We start from the raw sequence: 21,785 nt of genomic DNA on the forward strand, positions 1-21,785 counted from the left end.
GAGAGGTTGATCTGTGTGTGTATAGAATTTGCAATATCAAAAAAGAAAGAAAGAAGAAGGCAAAGTATTTCTGAGAGAAGTGAGGAAATGTATTATAGTATTTTTGTTCTTTAAAAAAAACTTTACTAGGGCAGCATTTCACAAATCACTCTAAAAGGTGATTTCTTTTGTCCTATTGTTTATCTGTAGTTTCAAAATAGGTATTTTTTTAGAGCCATTCACAAACATTTCTGTTAGGGAAATCCAAATTATTTGAAAAAGAAATAAAGTAAAGGCCAGAGTGAAGAGTTAACTCACTTTCATATTATTTGAATTAAACCCTTTTATTTCCTTATAGGTTCAGTCTTTAAGTAATAAAGTAGTTTTCAATTTAATGAAGTGCCTAAAATAAACTAATATTGACTTAACTAACTCTTATTTGAAAAGCCTGTTTGTTCTTGTTTTGGCTGATGAGAATAGTATTTTAGGCATTTGTTGATACTGTCTCCATTCAATTAACTGTGGACTTTGCTTTATGTAATAGCACATATCTCTTAGAAATAATACATGCATCAAATACTAGCCTAAATATTCAAAGCCAATCTCAGATTTTTATAAAAATCCTGTTGTGGATCTCTGTGAAGGACCTAATTTCTAACTTGTCTCTTTTGTAAATCTGTATTTGTCTTATGGCAGATTTGTTTAATACGAAGTGCTTAAATAGTAGAAACGAGACAGTTTAGACGGAGATGAAGGTGGTATCTTTTGTTCTCTAAAACATAGCATCTTCTAAACATGCAGTATTGTCATTAATGTAGAAATTATAGTTTCTGTTCCTCATTTAATACTCACTGATGATGTGGATAAGAGGTGGTATTGAAACAGTGTGACCTTACCACTATTTAAAATTTGACTAAACGATAGTTGAACATTCTAATTAGCTGGGATGGAAAGAGAGATGTATAGAAATGCCTTTAAATTTCCCTCATACATAAAGCCATCAAGTGAAAAAACTCAGTCATGCTGAGCTGTGAGAGGTTAGTAGACTGCCCTGAAACAGAGGTTGTGGGATGGGGCTGTCCATCTGCTAGGCCTTGGGGCTGGAATTGAGAATGTGGCCTGTTTTTTAATAGACAGACTTAAACACTTAGAGCAATTAACTCAGCTGTATCTCATGCACCTTAACCATATTTCCTAAGGAAATGACCCTAGGTTTGGAGAAGTGGGTCAAACTTCCCTACTTCTTTGACCTTCACTCTCTGTAGGTTCTCCTCCTGCATTACTCTACATCCTCTCCCTTGTCTTACAGCCCTCCAAATTTGCCATTTCCTACTTCTATTTGGTTGTTTCTTTCATTGAAGTAATTACTTATGGAAATATTTTAATTTGTAAAAATTACAACATTCTTAAATATTCTTAAACCAACAATTACAAACCTCCAGAAAACATTCTGGGTAGTTTTGAAATTAATACCTATTATTTATTATGTCTTGTGCCCCATATTTCCATAGCAACAATCTAAATTCTATTTTAAGATAATATCGAAAGTGTGCTATTTATACATGGAATAAGATCTGGATGCAATTTTTTTTATTTCACAAAAATATCTAACTTTTAAAATTTAGAGTATTACATTTCTACAACTGCATAGACAAAGTTATTGTGCATTTAAGCGAGATAAATTAATATTTATCATAAATTAGAAACTTTATTGCTAATTGCTTTCATTTGCTTTTTCTTTGTATAATTTTTTAAAATTTCATGTACATAGCAGCAGCAGCATAATGAAATATCATATATGATCTAGAACATAAAATTCTTGAAATGGACCACAGTAGGTCAGTCACTGAAAATAAAACACTAAAAATGTGTGCTAGATAAATATAACCTGAGTGTTGCTGTAAAGTTTGTAATGTTAAAAAAAAGCACCGCACTGAGTAATCATCATAACTGTTTTATGTTTATTTTTTATTTATGATTTGCCAAAATAAAAATTGGCACATCCTTGAAAAGGAGATTTCTAAAGGAAGTGTAAGAGGTTCTAAAAGTGGCAGTGGTGACTCATTTAAATGATGCTTATTTTTCCTGACCTTAAAACTCTGATTTGAACCTGCACTCCATTTGGTAGTGATGCTATCTATAAATATTGCACTTGTGTGAAACCTTTCCTCCGCTAAAGAATAACTAAAACCTGAGGCGAGGGCTGGGGAGACAAGGAGGCTGCTTCGGAAGGCAGTCCTGCGAGGGATTAGTGCTCCCTGTGACACTCCTCTTTGCCCAAACTGACTGCTGTCAGAGTGGCCTTGTTCTCTTTCACTAAAATTGTAACTAAATATTACCATTGGGGGAAAAAACTTCTCTTGAGTGGTGTCAGTTTGTGGTGGCTTAAAAATAATAATGCAAAGATGCCAGTTGTTTTTCTGTTTCACAAGAGTAACCGGAAGTTAATTATTTCTCTTAATTTTTGAAGTGACTTACTGAAATTTTAAAGATGGTTCTTAGTGAACTGTCTCAGCAATCTCACTAAAATAATGAAGACTTTCTTCCTATGGTACTGTATCAGAATAAGTGTTCTAAATAGATATGGAAGATATGTTTGATAGTGTGTATTATAGTTGTTTATGTGCATTTAAGAGATTGAGTTTTTTATGATTATTGCTTTTTCTCTTCATTTTTACTCCTCTTAATGGCAAAAAGCCAGTAAATAAAATGAAAAAAAAATCTCATCTTCTGAATATGCTTATTATTAGAAATAATAGTCAATGAATTAAATATTCTTTAATAGGCTTCTTCAGTTATTATGCATGAACAAGTATCTCTCACTAATACACACTTTTTAAATCTTCAATGTGAATGTGGTGGGCAAGTTAATGTTGCCCAGTGATACTTAATCTGCCTTTCCTAATTTGTATATCTAATTATTATATAAACTTAATGATGCAGTACTTTGAGAGTAGAGGCTTTTTAATGCAAATTAAAACAAAGTAGATTGGTAATTCATTCAGCACAAACACTAAATGTGAACTTACTGTCCCCAAAGGCTTTGGTGCCCCGCATGGTTAGAGAAATTAATGAATGAACTCTTTCAGTGCCTTAACAACTCTGAGTAAAATCAGAATCTCTCCACAGCTATCATTTCAAAAATGGCACCATAAAATCTCAGGATATGAGACACCTAACTGGAAAGTGTGTTGGAAAACATAAAATGTATACAGTGTGATAATGTGTCATAAGCTTGTTATTCTCAATGTGCTTCCTTGCAAGGACCAAACTACCATTTCTGAATTTTGGATTTGATGTTTTTTAGCTAAAGAGTTAAACTCTTGAAAAGAGCAATGAAGGAAAATTTATGTAAAAGCTAAAGAAACACATGTATTTAAATATGTAAACAAATATCTCAATGCCATAAAAGAGTAGTGCTCACAGTCAAGATTCCCACAGTAGAAGTACATTTATTTGCAGGATGTGTGATGTTAATAAATAGAAACATTGTTGCTCTAAGTGAAGATTTATTTGCACCGAGTGTAAGTGTGCTGAAATGAGTCAGAGAATTGATAAAAATTGCAAATTCAGATATTCAACGTTGAGTATTCATGTTTTGCACATAACAGATCTTTGTAAGTGCATATTAAGGAAGCGATTTTGCTAAATTCCTTACCCTGTAATTATCATGTTAGATTAAAATTATCTTTGGAATTATAGTCTTTCAACTATGGAATGCCCATCTGGAAAATTTAATTTTGAAACATTTATTCTTTTTCATATACTTTCAGTGGCTTTCTTGGTGATATCAGATATATAGTTGTCTTGTTCCAATTCTCATTCTACTCTCTTACCCTAGTAAATCTGTATTTTACTTAAAATAAATTCTGACAGTCAGATATTGAATAAGAAATAAGGACATTTGCACTCTATTTGTTCATTGAAAGAATAATATTCAGCCGTATCTCGAACCAATCATCTAACCTTTCTACACTTGAGCTTTAGTTTCTGAGCTGATTTTCTTGATTTCTCGTAACTTGTTCCTAAATCTCTGAGTAGGTAAAAATAAATCGTCATGCATTATTAGAAATTCTAAAAATCTGAGGCTATTTTTTTTCCAATCTATTTTTTATTTTTTTGTTTATTGCAGTAACATTGGTTTATAACATTGTATAAATTTCAGGTGTCCATCATTATACTTCTATTTGTGTGTGGATTACATCATGTTCTCATGTTCACCACCCAAATACTAATTACAATCCATCACCACACACACATGCCTAATGATCTGTTTTGCCCTCCTCCCTCCCCTCTTCCCCTCTGGTAACCAAGCATACATTTAATTTGTCAAAATGCAATTTACTGACTTATAGTTATCTATTTTTTTGTATAGTAAAGACTCTATTGAGATTGTTAGTACAAATTTAATTCTTGTTGACTGTGTGTGATATGCTAATAGCTAATTAAAGCCAGTTTTAAAAACTTCTTCAGTTTCCCACCTGAGATAACACAGAGACTAGTGCTGGGAGAAGTTAGGGTGATGTTTAGAGCTGGAATACAAGCTCCCAGGGGCTGGCGAGAAGTCTCATCCCCTGGATCTTGGACTCACTTTTCCTGAAGGAAGTATAACATCCCAGGGGTGGCTAATAGCTAGCACTGCAGATTATTCTTAGATTGGGGAAGAAGAGGAGAATACCAATGAGGGCAGAAGGGGTTTGTCTCATGAAGAATGACTAATCTACATCTTAGATGGAGACATTATTTAAGGGCCACAGTGCACAAGTGCTATGCTTCCCCTCTTTTGGAGCCTCTTCTAACAGGGTCTTCATGATTTGGCTCTTGCCCCATCTTCTGCTGTCCCCCTGCTTTCTAAGCTCCAGCCACACCGACTTTCAGTTCTTCAAACCACCTTGCTCTGTTCCCTTCCTTTGAATCCCAAAGCCTTTGCCTTAGCTCTTCCCTCTGCATAGACTGAATACTCCTATTTTACCCACCCTTACCCCCAAACACATACAGCCACACACACATATACGCATGCACACTCATACTTAGTATCATTTCTTCAGGGGAGTCTTCCCTTACTCCCTTCTGTTCATGCTGTGAGCTCCTTTGTTCTGAGATGGGAATCATGAGAAGCAACCCATCCTGTGAAATTCTTGGGGGAAAAGCATTCTAGGTAGAGAGAGCAGCAAGTGCAAATGAGCAGAAGTTGGATCAGGCACAAATTATGAAGTCTTGGTTCAGAGCGAGCCAGACAGGGTCAGAGAGGAAGCAAGGGCAGACAATGAGGGCCTACTGATAGGATTGGATTAGCACTTGTTATCTTGAAATGGTCTTTGAATTTAGTTTAATTAAATGGTAGGACCTCAGTCACAGTGACTGACCCTACCAGAATGTTGGTAACATTTGTTTTTTTTAAAAAAGATGCATAATAGCTAGTTTCAATAAATATTGAATGCTTCCTTGTAAAAGAATAGTGAATGTTAGGGGCTGAAGGATACAAAGTTGAAAAAGACTTGATCCCTATGGTTGCTAATCAGGGTGAGATGAGATAATGTGATGTGGACCAGCAACCCAGGACTACCTGAATCCCACCTGAGACCAGCCACTCCTCCCTGAGAAGGTCTCACAGGAAACACATGTTGAAAACAGGAAAAGGAAACGAAATAACTCACTAAGTAGAGCATCCTCTCCATCTCCATATAGAATGCTCATGAACCAGGCTGCACGAAGGAATCCTGGATTTCACACTCATTTAGTCTAGAGCCCCACACTGGGCAGCTCTGTCTATGAGAAATCTTAAAGAAGAGAGAGTGTCTGAGAAGACGAAAGAGAAATGAAAATAGGAATCTATTCCAGAGCACACTTTACTGCTTACTCTTGGGAGGAAGAACATCCACAAGCAAGTTTGTCCAAATGGGATAAAGACTATGCCCATGTCTTCATGAACCTTCAGCTGAGCCCAGTGGCCAAGAAAATGTCAGCACGCCTGCTCCACCATAGCAGATTCCTCCTCTTTGTGTATGCATCTGGGGTGGGCAGGGGAGTGAGGGAGGAGGGGGGGAGGGCATGAAAGGGGCTAATATGTGCTTGTACTCCCCCTAGAGGCCAGTGCTTGCCCTCAAACAATTTTTTTTTAGGAGGAGTTGATGAAATACATGTAAAATAAGTAATAGTGGTGCGTGATGTCCTAAGCAGTGGTAGTAATAAGGAAATACTGGCTGGCATTTATTGAGTGTGTGCTGTGTGCCAGGCACTGTATGCTTTGTATTAACTAGATGCTTTGTGTTAACTCACAATTTAATCTTCACCATAGCCCTGTGAGGTAGGTACTGTCATAATGTTATAGATGAAGAAACTAAGGCATAGAAAGGCTACGTGACTTGTTCAAGGTCACTCAGTAAGTGGCAGAGACCCTAAGGTAAAGAATAAAGTCCTGAAGATCGCACAAGAAAGACTAGCCAATTTAAGCTAAAAGGATCGTGGAAGGCATTTGAACTATACTTTCCTCAAGTTGAGTACACGAAGAAGTGCCCTGTGTTTGGAGAGAAATGTTTGCGCGCGGGGAGGGTGCATGCCTGGTAAGGTGCCTGGGCCGGCCAGATTGCTGCCTCGTTGGCCCCTCAGCAGGTCCTGGGGAACCTGGAAGCCGTGCAGTCAGAAACTGCTGGAATATTGTGGAGGTTTTGAAAATGTAGTACAAAAATATCTCTTTAAGCTTATGGCAAGCTACACTTGTAAATAGTGTTGCATTGTCGGATGAAGTTATGCAGAAATGTTTTGTTTCCCTTGAAGGCTAGAAAACAAGGGATGGCTCTTGCTGTATCTGTAAATAGGCTGCTGTTTTTCTTTCTTTTTGTAGTTGTAAAGAATCATTCATGTTAGTGTAGTTAATGAGCTTCCACAGCTGTTAAATGAAATTATATATTCTGTTCAACCAGGGCCTTCTAATGCTGCCGTTGTGTCCTGTCCGTCCTGGTGTTTTCTCCAGCATCAGGATACTTCTAAATCACAATGGCCTGAGGTGGTCTTAGTCCAGGAGATTCTCAGGTCTGGGTCAGACAGGCCTGCAGAAGGAGAGGCTATTTTGGCAAAGGTAGCCATAATAGGATGTGATTTTTCTCTATCACAGCTGGCCTCTTCAGCAAGGACTGTGAGGAACCTTAGAGGAAATATTCAGTTTTCTAAGAGGGTTTTTTACAGCAAAATTATTATCCATCAAATTATACACAGACACTAACTTTCAATCTCCCAAGCAGGGCACTTAACCAACCTCAAAGACAGCAGACACTCAGGGAATTGACTCCAACTGGGTTCTTCTCTTCCTTCATGGTGTTTCTTTGTTCCACACCTGTCAGTTTTGGAGCTTCATAGTCAGGTCTTTTAGTAAATGTCTGAGGATTTTCCAGTCTCCGATCTATTACTGCTCTAAAGTCAGACTTTCACATCTAGTTTTTCTCAACTGTTGCTGAGATGATCACTTTCCTCTTGGGCACTTCAAAAAATGCCACGTGCCACCAGGAAGTCACTCCTCGTTCTGGTGCCACCTGGCTCCACACTGGGTCTGCAATGCAGGCTGCTGACTCTCCTGGGCTGTGCTCAGTGGGGTCTGCCCCTGCTGTGGTGGTGGGCCTGATTACAGTCAGGCACTTTTTGGTGGAAAGAAAGTAACTCAAAATTGCGACTAACTGCACAAGTCTCTCTCGTTGCATGGGAGTTATGAAACTCTGCTTCTTCATGAGTGCCCCTCTTTCCAAACACCTAATTTTGTCTCCTCCTCCATTGAAAGAATATTTAGATTTCTTTCCACAAACATTTCCACCCTATATTTACCATAGGAAATAACATTTGCTACGTAGTATTTGACTATCTGCTACATGAAAAACCAGATCGATGGCTTCTGGGTTACCACAGATAACTAATAAAGAGTTGATCTTGGTGAAATATTAATTTTACCAATTAAATGATATTTAAAAGTCAAACAGAACCAGTGAATAAGCACAGGAAACGAAGATACTTGTAGGAACAGACGTGCAGACCTGTGTGCAGCTACGTATCCTTAGTTTCCACTTCTCTGCATTCCCACCTCCCAGACGGACCTTCCAGAGGTGGCCAGTTGTTTATTATTTATAAATTTGAGCTGTTTGCTTAATGGGTGTTACATTAATCTGATTGTGTTATTGTGATCATCAGTTACATCCATCTGCTTTAATGCAGTAGCAATATATACCTGCTCTTATAATCTCTTCACTTTTGAAGAGGAAGTTAATTTCAATGAAGAATGATGAGGAAAATATCCTTGAAAAGTAAAAACACTGCTTAATAAAAAGAGAAAACCATGAGAGCTCTCCATGTCTTGGTCTCTGTTTATATTACTAAGGAGACGTTAAAACTATAGTCTGGAGACTATCTTACGTTATAGTCTGGAGCTTAACTATCTGCTGACACATAGGCCACTTCTGAAATATTGCTTAATAACACATTTTCAAATAATCTGATGCCATCTCAGCCAAATTAACCTCTGAACTAATGAGAGTCCTTTCTGGGCTTTACACATCTGCTCAGAGATATGTAATAAATGGTATATATCCAGGGGCTGCTGCAGTGATAGTATTTACACAGCTTGGCTAGAAAACAGCCGCTTTCTGAACATGGTGGGTGTTTAAGATGAAGACTGTCCCTGGCATTGTGCAGCACAGTAGGAACGCTGGCCTGCTGACTAAACAAATATCATTGCCAAAGTGAATTATTAAATTCCAACTGGCCTCACTTGCTAGAGAATTTCACTCCTTTTTCTCCCTCACAGCTTCCTACTTTTTATTAGATGAGCAGTTTTCAACTTTTGCAAATAATTGCTATATTTTGCTAGTCATTACTACAGCAGTTTCCTACTGTTGATATTTTAAAACTAGCACTTGGATGAGTCCTGTTGAAGCAGAACAAATAAATATGTGTGTGCATCTGTGCAAATATTGATCTAAAATGGCATTATTAAAAGTTTCAGTGAACTTTCAGTCTAACCACTGTGCCTTGTGTCTCTTTTGAGACAATCGCATCATCAGGCCACTGTTACTTTACTAAACAGGAGTGACTTCATTCCAGTGTTTCCTTTAGAGGACTATTTGGGAGACTCCCTTCCAATAGAGGAAGTGGGTTGATGAGGGCCAGCGTTCTCATTCCAGATCCTTCACATCTCTGAAAAGCTGCATCCTTTGTAGAAAATAGATCTGTATATGTGCCAAAGTGTAACCCTGATGTTCACCAGGGGAGGGGGAGGAGGTCACATATTCCTTGTCTGTTTCAGCAGTAATCCTCCCATTTGGCAGGAGTTTGAGAGGAAGTATTTAACAATGGGATTTTATAAAATTCAATGTAGTAAAGAACGTTTTTATATTTGAATGGATCTAAGGAAGTTTTCTTTTTCTCCCCCCTGATAAGTGGAGGGTATTTAAGGGTAATTGTAAATGTGGATTTGTTGGGAGGATTTGGCTTTTTTATTGGACTTTGTGGAATAATTATTTTTCCATTTTATCATTTCCATGAAAGGTAATCCTCTGAAGAAAAAGCTGTAGTCTCTTAACTTCATACTGATCTTAAATATTTTGCTTAAGGGGAATTAGTGAGGAAATAACAGTCTTCAGGAAGGTTTAAAACTGTGATTTTATTCAACAACCAGACCTCTTTTAATGTCTCCAACCATGCCAGAAACTATCAAGTTATTTTTTTTCACACACTCAACAATAAGACCTGGTATTTTAAAAAACCTTAAACAGAAATAGCTTTATGTTAAAAATAAAAATAGCACAAAGTAGAGGAAAAGATGTTCTTGTCATCATCCTTTGTTTTCTTCCAGCCATGTGAGGTCTCCAAGGGAGCTGCTGAAGACACAGTTTCCTAGGTCTAGCTCACCTAGTTCAAGTGGTTGGTTAGCAGTTACAGGAGAAAGTTAGAGACTGTCTGCTGAGGAACAAAGATAGATCCCTTTCCTCTACTAGGTTAACAGATCTGGATACAAGAATGGTTTAGGTCTTCATTAGCCAGTGAGCCATGTCACCAAAGTTACCCAAAAGTGTTTCAGTGTCTGCTAAGAAAAAGAAGACCAAAATAATACCACCAATGTACTTTCAAATTTATTGTACAGTCTATTTAGACTTTGTTAATTTCTAGTTGTTTTTAAAGTAACTTTAAGAAGATTTACTTGGTATGGGATCATCATAACATCATAAACTCTTCCTCTTGGCAGGGGCATTAAGTGCCTTGGTCCGCATCCCTATCAAAAGGCAGCCCCGCCAATTGCTCATCCAGACAACGTTTGGATATCTCCTGAATCAGGGACCTCATTACCGGCATCATATTTTGCACATATAAAACTCATCCATTCACTTAAATAGATGTTTATTGAGCTTTTCCCACACAGAGAGATGGCAAAGAACGATGCAACCTCTTGTTTCAAGGAGTTGGCAATTTAAAAGAAAATAAAAACATGGAAACCGGCGATTGTATGAGAGAACCTATGGTAGAAGTCCTGGTGATAGTTTTAGGAGAAAAGACATACAGAGAAGGTCTCTTTAACTTAGTGTAAGAATCAGGAAACAGTTCAAAAAATTTTTTGAACATATTGAAGGACAAGCAGACCCTGGGCAAGTGGATCAGGGGAGCAGATACACCAGAAAGGTAAAGATCACGTACCCAGGATGGAGGGATGGAGAGCAGAGCCTGCTCAAGGAGAGGATGGTGGATCATGCTGCCTACGTAAGTGTGAGAGGAGCATGGACAGAATCGAGGAACGTGATATTCAAAGGTGGGCAGAGGAAGGAGCCAGGAGAGGAGGAGGAAAATGAGGCTAGAGGTGTGAAGGGAGCAGAGAATTCAAGGAGGGAGAAGTCAACAGTATCAACAGCTTTAAAGAGGTGAAGAAATTAGCCCTAAAGAGAAGGAGAGGCATCCTTCCTGTGAAGAAAGGATGGATGGACATTAGGACAGATGTGAGCTGGGATGCAGTAATGTGGGGAACAGAATGTACTTTATGAAATAGGAAGTGAGGTAGGTCACGTCTGAGAGGGATAAAAATAGGGAAGCAGTGGAGGTTTGGAAAAGCTGCTGTGAGCCTAGAAAGGAAAGCTGACTGTGGAAGAAGCCCTGTGCTTCACTGAGGGCCATGACTTTGGAGAGGCATGAACCCACTGTTGATGTGACTTCCAGCCTTGAATTAGAAGTCCACGTATAGGCACAAAGGAGAGAGACGTTGTGCACGGGAAACCCCACCTCAGAAGGAGACATGCCGTGGTTTGGGCATGTAGTGCGCCATCACTGTAAAGAGTAGCATGATATTGGAGGCAGCTTTGGGGTACTTGGGTAAATTATACGCTTGACTTACTGAGAAGCAGCTGTTTTTCCCCCTCCTCCTATCAGCACTCCTGCCTGACCTCAGAGTCCTCAGAGCCCACAGATCTGGCTTGGCTCAATGCACAGTCTGTAGTGGAACACATCGTTTCTCTGACTTCTCATGCTGCTTTCCCTCTTTCGTCAAGCGTTATGGATTGACCTGCATACTTCAGTGCTTAATTATATGCAGTAGTATCTGATTTATTTGAGCCCATTCAGGAATGAGATGATCCTCATAATTGAATTTTCCAGATAAGTGGATTATATTCCATTTAAAACTAAAACAACTAAGCAAACAGAAAAGACAAATTCTAAGATGTATTTCTATGACTTGATCTCTATAAAGAGAGTAATGGACCTTATTTAGAGCAGGTTCTTGAGGAGTTTGGGCCATAGTTATAAACACCAATTAATGGACTATGCCTGTTGAGTGCCTTCAAGCCTCTGATTTTTTTGTTTGTTTTCAGTTTTGGTTTTGGATGTTTGGGAGTTTTGAGGGGTCATTTCCTTGATAATTAGGCTGTGGAATCACGTCTTACATTGTTTCGATTGCTGATCTTCCTTTGAGTAGAATGTGCCTTATAAGGGGATTTTATAGCTGATACTTCTCTATGCCACACAGCACCTAGAACAATGCAAATGGAAGCTCCATAAATACTTAGTTGATTTCTAAAGATAGCACAGTTCTCTTAATGTTGGCCAAAATCGCATTAGCTTTTTTTGGCAATCATCAGTGTTATACAGGTTGGGCTTAATGTCAATTCAAACTCATTCCTTTTTCACATGAATTGCTCTTTTGCCCCAATTAGTACTTGTTCACTCCATTACCTGAATTTACGTCAGTATTTACATTTATCCCTAAGACTTCACAAGAGCTGCAGTTACGTCACTTTCCTTCCACAGGAAATTTCTTAGAAATGCTACCCAGTTCTCAAGTTAGACTTGGCCCATTGCACTAATCTGTCCAGGTCCTTTTGGATCCTGATTCAGTTATCCAACATAATTCCTAACTTCTTACTTTTATATCAAGTTGAGAAGGCCTTTATTCTCTTGTTTAATTGAAGATATTGATAAAGATTAACATAAAACCAGTGCATAGGAAGTGCCCAAGCCAGGACAGAGGCGTGAGGAAGGCCTGGCCCTCATTGTGCGCAGGCTGATCTCCGTCCCATTGTCAGTCCCTCTGGGACACAGCTGTTCAGCAGTTAGGAATCTTCCCAATTGTATTAGGATCCAGACTAAATTTCTCCACAAGGGCATCTTGAGAGACTTGGTCAAAAATACTTTGCCTAACACATTTTCTCTGTCTGCCTGTTCAGTAATCCTATCAAAAGGGCAGAAATAAAAATCGACACCATATTGTATAAATACTTGCCTGCCTTCTCTCTCAGATTCTTCTCAGAAAAAAGATAATTGTGGGTCTAAGACAGAGGATTTCAGACATGAGTTTATTCATTTAATAAATATTTATTAAGCAGTTACTCTGAACCAGACCCTGTGCTAAGAGTTTAGGATACAGCTGTGAACAAGTCGGATGTCGTCCCTGTCCTTCCCAGAAATGTCCACTATTGCCTGGCTGCCCTCAGAGGGGCTTACGAGTGGGGCTAGAGTCTGCAGCTGCTGTTGTATGGGTAAACAGACCAGAGCCGGGAAATAGCATGTGCAAAAGTGGAAGCTTCTCAAGTTTCTGAGATTGTAACATGAAGTATGATGTCAAGGTCTAGATGAATTGGGAAACTGGTTGAACTATGTAACAAATAAACCCTAAGACACTGAAATTTGGAGCAGCTTGTTTCCTAAAACATTTGGGATTAATAGACTTTTCATGCCAGTAATTCAAGTGCGTACTAGCAATAGCTTTCACACACACTGGTTAACATGCTATAAAAATGGCACTGTCATCTGAAGTAAATGTCTTTGAACTTAAAACTGCCATATAAGAATTTTGATTCTTTTGCCACAGGGGGAAAAAAGACCTAGCAGAACACTGAATCAATTTTTTACTGCATTGCCTAAGTCTAATGTTCTTCGGAGAGTTTTCAGAGAATTGCTTATGCAACGTTCATCTCTCCCACTGTTTCTCCAGAGGACTTGTATTAGTCATTTTCTGAAAGTCCTTTGTTTAGGAGTGTGCTACACCTGGGCTGACTCTTCTACAGACTTCAAAGTTAGCCAAACCCCATGCATAGATCTCAAAAGGACTTTAGGTGGAAAAACACAAGGCAGTCAGCCCAAGACCCCTCTTTAACCCCAACTTGGTTCCTTGTCCCCTTTTCCCATGCAGCTTATTCCTGGGTCTAAAGGTTAGTGGCCCCACTAGAAAATACTTTGGAAAAGCAATATTCATTCTTCCTTTGGAGCTCACTCCCTGCGGGAACCTACTTCTGGATGCCCAGCTTCTTTGCCACCCTCGAGGGATCCTATTGGCCAGGATGTTTGTGCTCAGACCCAGGAGCTACAAGCATACCTCTCTAGTTGACCAAAGGGAAAGTAATGTTTCCTTTTCTCAGGATTGCTGTCTTCTTTCCCTCTTCCTTCATATGTTTTCCTGCTAGTCTCTTTACTTCCCAGGCTTCTTTCAAACCCATCTTTCTCTATATAGTAGCTTCCTGTACAAATGTGTGTTAGACTTAGATGTGGAAACTTGCCTAGATGAAATTAAGCAGATATGTGATGCCAGATATACATACGACTCACCCCCTTGCTTCATTTAGTTTCCTGGTCAAATGTCACTTTAGTAAAAAAGGCCTTGCCTGACCCCCATCTCCATCTAAAATAGTTTCCCTCCCACCTGATCACTTAACCTACTATACTTTCCCTGGAAGCATTTATCACACCTGTCAAATTATGTGTTAATTTCTTAATTGATTTTATTTGTCTCTCCATGTACACAATGAGATGGACTTACTGCTACGTTCCTATAGTCTAGAACAGTGCCTAATACATAGTAAACCCTTAAGTTTTTTTGAACAAAGAGGTACCTATTAAATTTGACAATTAAGAACCTAGAGCTGTATCTTAATGAGGGACTTGCTATTATCATTATCATGTTTTAAAGGTTGGAATGTTGAAGTTCAGAGCTTGCCCAAGGTCACACAAGTGGTAAGTGGAACCATGATCCAAACTCAGATCTGCTGACTCTATTTATTCTTATGACCCTATAAAATGTCTCAAAATAGAGATAAATTAATTTATAAATGTTTATTGATATGTCTTTCTAGAGAAAGCATAATGAACGTAAAGGGCAGTGCATGAAACTTTATCCCAAGCAACTGCTTACCAGGATATGTCAACTCCTTATCAGAATGAACAAGGCCAGAATATCAACAATAATTAATCTGAAGGTTGCATATCAATTAAGGGCTCCAGTTTTTCTCTACAAACTTTTAATATGGGATGTTTATGAAAAAGAAATGGCCGATTAGATTTTACTTTTCATTTCTTCTGCCTAATTCTAAAGTGACTGCTCATTCCTCAAGATTTAACTCGTGTTGCTTTATTTTCCTCCCCTTTGGAGAGAGGAGAGATGGTGGGGAAACACATCTTTCAAGTGTATAAAGTCTGCTTCTTTCAACCCCACAGATGTCTCTTGCTTCCATAGAGATACTTGGGCACTGATGATGAAGCAACTATATTTGGAGCCAGATTTGTGATTAGACATTTGAACTTTTTCTTGCTTCCCTTGCAAACTCCTCAGCCTTCAGATGAGTTGGGAGGGAAATGTACAGATCTCAGATGAATTTTCAGATGATAGGATTTCGTCTTTTTTCAAAGATTTTCTTGGAGTGGGAGGAGATAGAGTGGACTGGGCTAAAAGTTTTGATTTTGCAAATATAATGTTATATTCTTTTATAATAAGACTTTTATCATGTTTATTTTTTTATCTGAAACGTACTTTCAATTTTAATATAATGGAAAAAATAAAGATCTATGATAAATTTATTCTGTGTTTAAACACATTTAGAAAGACATAAAGATGAAGTACTAACTGTGACAAAGTCCCAAAATATTTTAATACTAATTTGCTTTAAAATTTTCAGCACATTTTCTTCTTTGCTCAGTTCTACTGGGTTCTGTTTTCTGTCAAAAGAAACCATTCTGTCATGTTAATATACAATAGCAGCAAAAAACTACACAAAGATACCACCCTCAGTGCTGCTGAAAAGAAATCATTTCCAAATTTTTCTTAAAATATAAAGAGTCCCCTATTCAGGTCTCACCGAATATAATCAGCCACTTGAGAACTTTTTATATTTTTGCTGCTCTTTTAAAAGCACAGTCAATTATTGTGTGGTGAGAAAATGTCTTTTATTTGAACTACCTAAAAAAAACATTTCATCATTTATCTAAGTCTCATCATTGTGAGACTAGGTGTTCTCATGTCCTTCTTTGTCTTCTTAAAAATTTTTGAAACATTGAGAAAATAGTAACCAAAAAGTCCCCAAAGGAAAATGATTCATAATCCAACTATACAGACCCAAATATTTTAGTTTTTGCCTATTACCTTGCAGTACCTGCCTATTTTTGTGCAGATGTAATCATGTGGTACATTGAAAGCAGTATGCTTTTTAAAAAATATTGTATTATACTTGGAAATCATATTAATCACTTAAATGACTATGTTATGTTGATATACCACATAGTACCAAATTACTGTTTAAATTGTTTTCATTTAACCAATATTCTAATATAGTTTTTGGTTCTATCACTTTATTTCTTTATGATAAATTACCTTAAGCAATATCACCAAGTCAGAAGCAGATTTTTTAGCTACACATGAGTGTAACAGATTTGCTGCAGCCACGCCTGTACAGTGTATATGTTTAAATATTGCTAATTTAGTAGTTAAAAAAATGCTAACTCAGAAAATTCATTTACTTGATTTTTTTTAGTTACAAGAAAGTAGTGATCTCTATCTTTTATTATTTGCATTTATTCTTTGGGAGTTATATGCCCATAGCTGTGGAAACAGGCATTTCTTGACTCCATTGTTGCTTGTTGAAACATTGATAGGCAAGGAAGGATAAAGACACGGCATGATCCCCAGAGAATTAACTTGAATGTTTACATACTATCCCATAAAGTTGTAAGAGACTATAAGGTATCCTGACACATCTGAGCCTCTGGTACTTTTCTCATATCAATGGATATCAATATAAAGCTGTTAGACCAGAGTATACCTGCGTTGACTCATACTTCCTCTGCCTAGGTTGTGCGCGTTTACATAGATGCTGAGAGAAATAAACCTGAGTTCAGAGCTTCACTCTTGTGTGATTTTGAGCAAGATAAAGCCTCAGTTTCCTCATCTGTATGGGTTTATTTACAGCATTATGATAATTAGCATTTAGCACAGGGCTTAGAACATGAAAAGCACTCAGAAATGTTAGCTATTATTATTAAAGTCTGATCAATCATGTTAACCCAGAACTGTTAGAACATGTGGTTTATTCAGGTAATTCAATGGAATTAATTTTAATAAATGCATTTTCTTTTTCTTACTATTTGAGGAATTTATAATATTCAGTGTTAACAGTAATTGATGGCATTGCAGCTGCAAACAGGTTGTACCAGATGTGTTTCCTAAAGCATATCTAAGTGATAAAAGCATGTTGTTGTCACCATGAAGGGCATGTAATGCCTGTCCACAGGGAGGATTGTGTAGGAGGTTGTGTAATGTAGTAAACATGAGTGTTGCCCATTGTAACTTCATAACTTAAAAGACAACACAATGACAAAGATAGTGACAGTTGCTCTATCTTTCATAAGTTGACAATGGGTAAATTGTAGGAGACTCCACTTAATAAGAAACAAACTATCATAATGGAAAATAATCTGAATAGATTAAAGCTTAAATGAAAGGAAATAAAGGAGCTATGGTGGGCCGCAGGTTGAACAGCAATCAAGAATTCAGGCATCCTGCTGTATAACAGGAGTGTGAGCTGTAAAGTCGGGCAGCCCCAAGTTTGAACTTCACTTAGGTCTGTGACTCAGGATAACCTCCTTGAATCTCAGGAGGAAAAAAAGCTGTTTCGTTTAAGGACGTTGTTGGTTGCCCAGTAGGCACTTAATAGATATTTCTTTGCCTCTTCTCTCCCTCTGTTATTCACAAAAGTAATATGAAATACATACCAACCATAATATATTTGAAAACTAGCAATAACTCCTTCAACGTCGTCATCTAGCAGAATATAAGAGAACTGGAGTTATTAAATTTGGAAGCCCATTTAAGAGAATTGACCTTTCTTCTTTTCTAATATAAGCATTTAAAGCTACATGTTTCCCTCTAAGCATATCTTATCTGCATCCCACAAATTTTGATGTTGTGTTTTCATTTTCATTCAGTTCAAAATACTTTATTTCCCTTGTAATTTCTTTTATGACTCATGGGTTATTTATACGTATGTTGTTTAATATTCAAATATTTGGGAATTTTGTACATATCTTTTTGTTATTGATTTTTAGTTTGATTTCTTTGTGGTTAGAGAACATGTTCTGTATACATTCAGTGCTTTTAACTATATTGAGACTTGTTTTATGGTTCGACACAGTCTATTTTGATGAATGTTCTATGTGTACTTTAAAAGAATGTCTGTTCTGCTGTTGTTTGGTGGAGTGCTCTATAAATATCAATTAAACCAGTTTGGTTCATAGTGTTGTACAACTCTGTCGTTACTGATTTTCTGTCTACTTGTCGTATCTACTACTGAAAAAAGCGTATTTAAGTCATCAACTTAACTATAATTATAATTGTCTATTTCTCCTTTGAAATCTGATGGTTTTTTGCTTCATGTATTTTTGAGTTCTATTATCGGATAGATATGTATTTATAATTATTTTAACTTCCTGCTGTATTGACTCTTTTATTATTATGAAATGTCTTTGATGCTAGTAATACTTCTTGTCTTATTATTATTTATTTTTTTTTTGGTGAGGAAGATCAGCCCTGAGCTAACATCCCATGCCAATCCTCCTTTTCTTTTTTTTTTTTTTTGCTGAGGAAGATTGGCCCTGAGCTAACATCTGTCCCCATCTTCCTCTACTTTATATGGGAAACTGCCACAGCACAGCTTGATCAACGGTGCGTCAGTACGTGCCTGAGATCCAAACCTGCGAACCTCAGGCCACCGAAGAGGAGTGCGCACACTTAACCGCTGCACCACTGGGCCAGCCCCTACTTCTTGTCTTAAAGTCTGTTTTATCTGATCCTATTATAGCCTCTGAAGCTTATTTATGCATACTGTATATCTTTTCCAACCTTTTACTTTCAACGTATTTGTGTTTTTATATTTAAAGTGTATCTCTTAGAGGATAGTATATCGTTGAGTCTGTCTTTTTTATACAGCTTGGCCCGACAATGTCTGCCTTTTGGTTAGACTGTTCAGTCCGTTAACATTTAATATAATTAGTGATATAATTGAATTTAAGTCTGCCCCTTTGCTGTTTGTTTTCTTTTTTTTTTTTGGCTTGAGGAAGATTAGCCCTGAACTAACATCTGTTCCGCCCTTCCTCTACTTTATATGTGGGTCGCCACCACAGTGTGGCTGACAAGTGGTATTGGTCCGTACCTGGGATCCAAACCCACAAACCCAGGCCACCAAAGCAGAATGCTAACTTAACCACTACGCCGCAGGGTGGCCCCTGCTGTTTGTTTTCTATTTCTCTCGTGTATTTCTTGTTCTTTTCCTGTCTTCTTTGGTGTTAAATATTTTTTGGTATACCATTTTAATCCTATTGGCTTTTTATAGCTATATTTCTTTGCATTATTATGGTTACTATAGAGATTACAACATGCTTCTTTAATTTATCACAATCAACCTAAAATTATTATTGAATTAACCATATATATATATATATATATACACACACACATACATACATACATACATATCTTGCAACTCTGTGGTCCCATTTATCTCCTCTCCATCCTTTGTGCTATTATTGCCATATGTATTACATCTATACACTTTGAAACCTAAAATACAGCTTTATAAGTTTAGCTTTAAGCAGTCGTATGTCTTCAAGAAATTAAGAGATGAAAAGTATAAAAATGATGTTAAAATTCCTAGGTAGTTATTAAAATAAATTGTCTCTAAAATAAATCTCATAATTCATTATTATACTTTTATTAGTTATGAGAATTTCCAACTGTTGTTTTTTGTTACTTTAAGAGGCGTACCCAGTGTGAAGTAGAGAACAAGAGAAGTGCTGGGCAGTCAGCTAGACTCACTCACTTGCTCCCTGATCAAATCTGTCTCAGTCCAATGACAGATCACCATAGTCATGTTCTCCAGGTTTACCCCTCAAAAGGCAAAACTGAAAATATGAAATCCTTGACCCCCGTAGATATACTTACTGCATTTTAAATCATTTAGCTTTCATTGTCACTATGTTTTCTTAAAAATTAAGGCTTGTGGTGATCCATTTATATAGAATTCAGTAACTGTAGTTTAGTAACTATGACAATATAAATTACTGTTGTGGAAAACCTTGTAAGAGAGTAGTCGTTTGCTTGTAATACACATTTCTTTCCAACTGGATAGAAAAACAACTAGCAGTGCTTTAGGTTATAGTGACACCTGGTGGTACTGTTTTTTTAGAGTATTTTCTGATTTGATCTGTTTTGTCTAGAACTTTTTTTAAATAATCTTTTTATCAGGTAGGGTGTGCTTTAAGAGGCCTCTCCCTTCCTGGCCCCATGTCCCTTTCTGTGGCCGGAATACTTGGGCCAGAAGCCCTACCGGCAAGAGCAGCCAGTGTCCCTTGCGTTTCTACCTTGAGCTTGAGAAAGAGACCCATGCCCTTGTACAGGACAAAACTAATTAAGGCAGGAAGAATAAGGACAGTGTTACGTGCTGAAATTGGAAATCTTAAGACTAAATAACATGTCATGAAGTGCTTCTGCAGATGTTTATTTACTGAGAATGCACCTAGCACACCCTATGAGGTACATGCTGTATTATTTTATCATTTTATCGATGGAAAAGCTGAGGCTCAGAGAGGATTCGAAAGAGTACCCGAGGTCACAGAGTTAACCAACTTGATTAAATCTCTAGAGATTGTTGAACCCTATCTCTAATTTTGAGAGAGAGAGAATTTGAATTTAAATTTAAAAATTAAATCTGTATATATATATTACATAAGTACATTCTTTTATTTAAAAATTAAATTATTGCTGATAAGGTTGAAATCTTCTTTGATACCCAGCGCTAGTCCTCTCTTCCTCTCCCCAGAGATCACTACTGCTGTCAGTTTGGTGTGCAGCATTCCAGAACCACGCCCCCCAACACACACACACATGCTCACACACACACTTTGCATTAAATATAGAGATGGGTTGTGTGGGGGACATAAAAGGTGGTATTTGGCCAAAGTAGGTTTATACTTGCAAAACCTCTTCAATGGAGGGACTAGCCTCATCAAAATGTGAACTCGTGCCACTAAGTGTTATGATGACGATTTGATGCTCTATAGATACTCAGTTATTTCTCAAGTTATTTCAGATGTCTGTAGTAAAGATTCAAGGTTTAACTACAACATTGGCAAGACCACCATGTGAGTCTTCTAGTGATGTTCCGGTATTCATCCACATTCTTTTTTTTCTTTTCTAATGGACACAATAGCTTAAATGAAATAATAAGTGTAAATGAAAAATAAAAATAGAGGAATCAAAGGGCCCAAAGAATTTTTAAGGAAAGCATGATTGAATAGGTTTCATCACATGACTGGTCTCCCGACTCTCTTTGAATCTACTCACAGCATTCTACACAAAGATGACACGAACTTCTGGTTATTCCCTCACACTATAGAATTTACTAGACTTTGGATTTAAACAGGTTGATTGGAGCTACAGTGAGAACTTGAGACAGAACCACGTCAGGCACAGATTCTAGGTACAGCACGCTGGGGTCAGGGAGGAGGGGAGGAGAGCTGTTTCCCCAGGATAAACATGAGAAGGTTGATTAATGAGAGTAGAGTGGACTTTCTCAGAGCAAGTGATTTGAAAATAAAACTGGAATTTTTGAGTTGGATAAATCTCCATGAATTTTATGAACATATTCTGAACTTATATCTGTTTTAAAGTCACGTTATTTTTTTTTTTTTTGAGGAAGATTAGCCCTGAGCTAACATCTGTTGCCAATCCTCCTCTTTTTTGCTGAGGAAGATTGGCCCTGGGCTAACATCTGTGCCCATCTTCCTCTACTTTATAGGGGACGCCACCACAGCGTGGCTTTGATAAGTGGTACGTAGGTCCATGCCCGGGATCCAAACTGGCGAACCCCATGCCGTCAAAGCAGAGCGCTCGAACTTAACCGCTACGCCACCAGGCCGGCCCCAAAGTCACATTATTTTTTATTATCCATATATTATAACATTGTAGTGAGGCATTCTACACTTAGAGTTTTCCTTCAGGATCTTGGGTAAATACAAACAAACTAGAG

This window comes from Diceros bicornis, chromosome 14, assembly GCF_020826845.1.
Source record: "Diceros bicornis minor isolate mBicDic1 chromosome 14, mDicBic1.mat.cur, whole genome shotgun sequence".
NCBI classification, from domain to species: domain Eukaryota; kingdom Metazoa; phylum Chordata; class Mammalia; order Perissodactyla; family Rhinocerotidae; genus Diceros; species Diceros bicornis.